Raw genomic sequence first — 7,549 nt, 5'->3', positions numbered from 1 at the left:
TTTATATTAACTCTTGGGTGTATTAGCCAAAGCTAACTCGAGTTTTAATATAAATGCGGATCTTGATCCTATAAACAAGAGTTGCATAGAGATGTAATTGGTAAATTAGTTACCTACCGATCATACTAAGTCTTGGGCGATTTAGCCAAAGCTAACTCAAGGCATAGTATGATGTGGATCTTGTCCCACATGAATTATAGAATTCAGTGGGAGCATCATTTAGTTAAAGGTCTAATTAAATGATTAATAGAATATGATATTTATTTATTTTTCTGCATTTTTCTGTTGTAGATAACTATCACGTTAAACACGAACACCTTCTCTCTGCGTTCTGTCCTTGACAAGGACAAGCTCAACGGAGCAAATTTCCTGGACTGGTACAGGAATCTGAGAATAGTTCTCACCCAAGAACGTAAACTGTACGTTCTAGAGTAGCCCATTCCGGAGGCTCCTCTTGCCAATGCCACACGAGCAGACAAAGATGCTTATAAAAAGCACCAAGATGACGCATTAGATGTATCATGTCTAATGCTCGTGACCATGAACTCTGAGCTTCAGAAGCAACATGAGTTAATGGGTGCTTATGATATGGTTGAACATCTTCGTCAACTATATCAGGGACAAGCACGACACGAGAGATTTGAGATCTCAAGGGCACTATTTCAGTGCAAATGTCAGATGGGGCTCCCGTAGGTCCATATGTACTCAAGATGATTGGGTACATAGAGAATCTACATAGGTTGGGATTCCCACTTGGCCAAGAGCTAGTCACTGACCAGATCTTGCAGTCTTTGCCAGAGAGCTACAGTCAATTTGTCATGAACTACAACATGAACGAAATTGACAAGCCACTGCCCGAACTGCTTAGTATGTTACGAACTGCTGAGCTCAACCTTAAGAAGGTTAAGCCCAACTCTATTCTGATGGTTCAGAAATACAAGGGCAAGGGCAAGCCTAAAGGCAAGGGAAAGTCCCAAGCCAAGGGCAAAGGCAAGGCATTGAAGCCTAAAGGAGGGGTCGCCAAGGATGCTACCTGCTTCCACTGCGGTCAGACCGGGCACTGGAAGAGGAACTGCAAAGTCTACCTGGAAGATCTTAAGAAGAAGAGAAGTGAGACTTCCACTTCAGGTATCATGGGTATTAGATACCGGATATGCTTATCACATTTTTACTAATGTGCAGGCGCTGAGAAATAGCAGGGCATTGACGAAGGGCGAGGTGGACCTACGAGTAGGCAATGGAGCACGGGTTGCTGCTGTTGCTGTAGGGACTTATTTTCTATCTCTACCTTCTGGGCTTGTACTAGAGTTGGATGATTGTTGTTATGTGTCTTATTTAACTAAGAATATAATTTCAGTTTCTTGTTTGGACAAGAAAGGTTTTTCATTTATTATAAAGAACAAATGTTGTTCAGTTTATTTAAATGAAATGTTCTATTGTAGTGCATGATAACCATGATTTCATTGCATTATTTTGATTCATATATGCATGGTTTGATGTTGATTTTATAAGTTTAAATCATTGTTACATCATATTTTGTGCATTGTATCTATTTTGGACCTAATTGCAAATTATTGTATTTTTGTGTTATTTGATGTTAATATTTGATTCTTATTTTGTAGGCATCAAAGGATCTTGGATTTGAATCTATTTGGACTGAAATTGGACTCAAATCGGAGTTCAAACGAGAAGATCAAGCTTTGAAGCATTATGAGTCGTTTATCAAGAATAGGAGAGATCTGAACCATCCGTAGAAGATCTGGCCAATCCAACCTAATAGGGAGCAGATCTGAGCCATTGATGAAGATCCAGAAGTTTTGATCCAGATCTGAATTCATCTAGCCATTGATCCAGCCGAATTAATCTGGGCCGTTCATTGAAGACAGGGCAGATCTGGGCCATTCAGTGATGATCTGGTCGATCCGACCTAAGGGAGAGTAGATCCAGAACCTAGATCAAGATCAGTACCTTCAGATCGGATTTTGGGCAAACTTTCATCGTTGATTTAGCTCCAAATCAATCCCAGCCGTCGGTTCAGATCTGGAACAGATTCAAAACACAGAAGCTACAGTGTTTTCCAGTGTCGATCTCCTCACGCAGCTGAGCGTCCCGCGGCGAGCTTTTGCCGGGATTTCGATCCCTTTCCTTCTCCAATCCATTTCCCGAGCTTCAAACTTAGTGGAGGACTTCTCGGTGGCATCATCCCGATCTTCTGGAGCCATCGGAGAGTGTTCTTTCTGGCGCGTTTTCTACTTGTGGCGTTTCTCTGTTTCACCTCAGATTTGGAGGTGGTCTTCCAATCTGAGGTTCCGATTCCCATCAGTGACACTTGGAGGTGGTCCGCCGGCGTTATTGAGCTTCATCCGATGCCCATCCACAGTCCACAACATCATCCCAAATCTAGAGAGCTCCGGGTAGTAGAAATCCAGATTTTCGGCCATTCATGGGGTTCCGGGTTGTTCTAGCTCGTCGGGGGTGGTCCGTCGGCGTTGCTGAGCATACTTGGAGCTGATACGCCACTGATATTCTTCGCTGAGGTCCAGAGTTGGGTGGTCTCGACTTTGACACTCTTGTGTGACGGCAAGAGTGTGAGGATTGATAGATTGATTGTGAGAATGGATTGGTTTACCTTTTTATTTCATTTTGTTATTGTTTTTACAGCTTAGAACATATTCCTTTATGTTTGTTATGGTTTAGCAAGTAATCTAGCATTTCATTTCATAGTTGAAGCTTAATTTGTGTTTATTTGATGTTTGGTTAATTGTTTAGTGTTTAAGTTTTAAGCTAGGGTTTAATTTCTGTTTAGATCATATTTAAATGCTTCGTGTTCTTTCATTCCCAATTTAATTCAATGATTAGATTAGATTTTATTTAAGTCTTGCTATTTCATTTGTAGTTAATTGTGTTAAAGATGAATTCACTACATAGTGTGACAATGCGTCTTGGATTGATCGTTGACACTTAGTAGATTTTCTTTATGCATCAGATTAATTTCTTTATTTGCTGTGCTTGTCCTTTTTTAGAATTAGATTCAAAGTTTAAACCCCATTTTTATATCGAAAACCCCAAAAATAGGAATAAAATACGATCCTAAGATTACATCCTACCATTGTTCCTCGAGAGATCGATCCTGGGCTCATTACTACAACGTTATTGTAAAATTAAGGGGTTCAGTGAATATACATTTGTACAATTTGATTAGCGGGTGTGACAGACTTCGCATACCAAATTTTGGCGCCGTTGCCGGGGAAATATGATTTGCAATGTTTAGTAATTTTAGGATTGTTTTTATTTTGGAAAACCTAGAAATCTTGTTGTTTGATTACTTTCATGATTTTATATCCATGTGTTTGATTTTATTTGTTCCTAAGTCTTCTGATTTTATTTGCTAGTTGTTGTGTATGAACAGGAAATTCTTTTTATCATGGATCCATATTATCAGTATTTTGGAGATTGGAGGGAGAGACAGTACTACCCACCTATGGAGCAACGGAATAGGTATGAGGAAGTACAAGAAAAATTTATAGAGTCAGTTTGGAAATGTAATGAAGTTATGCATCAAATGAGAGAGCATCAAGAGCAACAATTTGCAAGGATACAGAACATACAGATTCAGTTAAATAAAATTGCAGCATCCATCAACCAGTTACAAAAACAAAGAGCCAGTGAAGAGATGGATTATGGAGCTCTTGTCAGGCCTGACACTGCATCTATTTCTTCCCAAGAATTTTCTAGTTTAATTTGTGATGATGATGTAGTTGTTCAAACTTTTGATTTTACTAATAGTGTTGCTTTAGATGTTGTGAGTGATGCAGGTATTGTTGCAGAAGATGATTTAAGTGTAGGAGAGTGCTTACTGGAAGCATTACCTCAAGGATCACCTGACTTTGATGATGATGATGAAGATGTAAGTGTAGGGACTTGTGCTATGGAGCCAAGCACCCAAATCACTACATGAGGTTGAACATTCACCAGAATTGGAGTTTGAGCCATTAGTTGATGATAAGGAGGTAACAATCACCACTCCAGGTACCTTTCAAGATGACAAGGTGAGTATTCTTTGTGATTTTTCAGAAAATTTCATAGAGGTACCATTTATTGATTTTATTAGATGTGAATCATTTATTGAAATATCTTTTACCCACACTAATTTTCTCCTATTTTCTTTTTATCCCACATGCGTGTGGGAGGTGTTTTCTTTTATTGAAGTTGTAGGAGAAATTAAGCTTCCGGAGTGGGTACTTAAACTAAACCGACTTAGACCTCCAGAAAAAGCTAAGAAGGGAAAAATTAGTAACAAGAAGAATTTGAATGGAAATACAAATACTCCACTTCCGGGGTGGCTTCTTCTTCTAAACCTTCTTCAACCACCGGGAAATGAAAGGGGAGTTGGTTCTAATTTAGCTTTCTTTTGCTTTTTAATTCATGCTTTGTGTCTAATAAATTCTTTATAAGTTTCTTAAGTTTCATACTTTGCATTTGCATTTTCTTTTCATACTTTGCATTTTGTTTAGTTACATAGCATGTCATTTTTAATAAAAGCCTCCATGGGAATTTTCTAGTAATATTTTTAAGATGGTAAAAGTCTCTTAAATTTGATCATCAATTTTAGGTCATTTGACATGATTGAATACTCTATTTACATGATTTTGGTTAAAATGGTAGTGGATTCCATGTTGATCGATTTAGCTTGATTGTATGAAAATACCTAGAGAGGACCACTTTATGCCTAATCACTATTATTTTCTTTGTGTGGCATGTACTCATAACAATTGAACTCTAGAACTTGCTTGATTTCTTTTCAAAGTCACAATAGCATAAGGATGCATGGAAAGGAAGGATAATTTTCATTGAACTCTTTACTTTTGTCTATTTCATAATTTCTAATTCTTTCCTCCCATAATTTTCTTAAACATTTTCCTCTAGTATTCTAACCTTAATTACCTTTGCTTGCTCTATTTCATTGAGAGTTATGGATGAATTGCTTGATGAGTAAGGATGTCCAAGATTTTAAGTGTGGGGGAAGGAGTGATTATTTGACAAGTCTATGGAATTGCCTTGCTTCTGCTCAATTACTAAAATTTCTGTTAGTTGTGATCAACTGTTCATAATTGAAAGAGTAACAATTGTGAAGCTTGGAGTGCGGATCATAATTGAAGGTTGGGTTGCTGAAGGATTTAGTAGTTGAGATTGAGTTCAGGTTTCATTAAATCAAAAGCCTCAATTTGAAGCTTGACAGAAATCAGCTTTAATGAAATCTGTCAATGCAGAATCTGTGGGTTAAGTATGGAGCCAATGGAGGAGAGGAGTTGCAGAATTGGACATGGCTACTGAAGCACTGATGCAGTTCTGGAGTTGAAGTTGCTGGAAATTCATGTCCACTTGGTTTTATTTTCTATTTAACACTTCCATGATTGAGACTCTGAATTTTTGGATGCTTGATTCTGAAGTGAAATGGACAAGCAGATCCCTAAGTTTAAATCAAAAATTAGCTCCAAATCCTGAAATTTAAGAAATGCAGGAATTGAAGCAAGTGGGCTGTTACTGAATCTATGAACAACAGATTTTTGAGAGAGGCTGAAAAGAGTTACTGTGAATACTAATGAGTAGCTGATTGCTTTGAATATGAACTTCTGAAGTTAATTCCTGAGTGTCTCCGAATCTGATTTCTTTGTTCAGATATTTGAAAATCTGAAGCCTACTGAACTATGCTAGTCTAAATGCTGAAATGCAGGAAAATTCAAGAAAATGCTGAATTTAATTTTAGCTGTAAATTGGAGTTGCAAATTGTTTGTGCCAAGTTCAATTTGTGGAGTGCCTAATTCTTTGGCCAGTCCTCTAAACATGAAGAAACACCAAATTCAGAAATTGCAGAAGGAAGTCAATGAAAGGAGAAGGTTTTGAAAATGATGAATTCTGAGCATTTTGTTGGTGTTGCTGCCTCTGATTTTTGAATATGAAACATTTTTTTTAGTAGTTATTTCAAGAGAAAAGTGTGGAATGCTAATGTTAAGGAATTCCAGAAATTGATCTGAATCTTAAACTAAATTCCTAATGGGCAAGAAAGAAACAAGGGTTTGAATCTTGGAGCCAACTTAACATGCTATTTCTGAACAGCAATATTTAGAATACAAGCTTCCATCATTTCAATCCTAAATGGTATCTATGAGTGGGTCTGATTCTCTATGATTTAAGCTAGAAATTACTAGAAGTCCAAATTCAGAAATCTGCTCGAGGAAGCTATATTTGATGCATCAATCTTTTATTGCTGTTGTGAATGAAGTATGTTTAGGATTGTATGCTAAATGTAGCCACATCTTGAGTTTTATCATATCAAGAGTAAGCTCCAATTGCTTTGAATTTTAAGACTTGATACTATGTTGATACATTCAAAACTATGTGGCAAGAAGGTTTGGAAATGCTGAAATATTAACTTACATTTGGAGTGGCTGATTAGGAACATTGCTATAGCTTTTGGTAGTAATCCTCAACTAAGATAGGAGAGTGGAAGCAAGGGAGCAGTTGCTTTGCTAAATTCTGCAGAAATCTACAAATTTTTTGTGCTAGAATTAAGGAGTAGCTTTAAAGCCAATGTGAAACTCAAGTAGAGTTGATGTGTTATCAGTGAAAATTATCTACCATTTACAGTGAATTGGAAAATCTTGAATGGGATGATTTCTGAAAATTGAAGACTGAACTTGGAAATGCAGAATTCTGCAGGACCTATTAAAGAAGGAAGCCAACAATGCAGAAACCCTTTTAGCTATAGAACCTTAAACTATAATTTGATTTCTAAAATTCTGAATTTAGAATTCAGAATTCAATTTCTAGATTTCTTCTTGGTTCTTGTATTTCTGCAGTTGAATTCTAATCTCGGAAATGCAATTTGCTACTTCAACTTTAGGAGAATAAGAACACTCATTTTCAATGGGGTCTATACAAGTTCAAGGATGATACAAGAAGTCAAGATAGCTGCACAAAATGTGTAAACTATATAACAAGTGAGAGTAGCTGCTGGAATTTGATTATGATGTATCAAGTTGTACCTAAATCGTATTAGCAGTATTCAAATCAGTTAGAGCCAAGTGAAGATCACATATTTTTCAACAACAAATGGAGTTCATCTATTCCTAGGACTTTTATAATTTTGATGATGTTAATTTGTGTTCTCTGAAATTCTCAAATTGCTGGAAATGTATTCTGCTGGAGAAACTGAATTCTGCACAGCAACAACTTCAAGTTTGAATCATGTTAGCCTAGTATCAAATACTATCCTTGTCCAAGCTGAATTCTGTATAATTTAAACTGAAGCTACCTTGGAATCATAATTCCGAAACTTAAGGCCAGAATTATGGATTTCTAAAGCTGCAAGCTGGTAGCTGCAATAAGCTGTAAATTGCTGAAATGGCTGCAACTTTGTGAAATCTGTAGAAATGAGACCTGGAATTGATATGTCGATTATTATAGGTTGTGTGCCAATCTTAAGTGCAAGTTGCCAATCAGTAGAAGTGTAAGTGAAGCAATTAAGTATCAAGAATTGGAAAGATAG

This window comes from Zingiber officinale, chromosome 5B (assembly GCF_018446385.1).
Source record: "Zingiber officinale cultivar Zhangliang chromosome 5B, Zo_v1.1, whole genome shotgun sequence".
Taxonomy (NCBI): domain Eukaryota; kingdom Viridiplantae; phylum Streptophyta; class Magnoliopsida; order Zingiberales; family Zingiberaceae; genus Zingiber; species Zingiber officinale.
The sequence above is the reverse complement of the archived record's forward strand: the minus strand, read 5'-3'. Positions refer to the sequence as shown.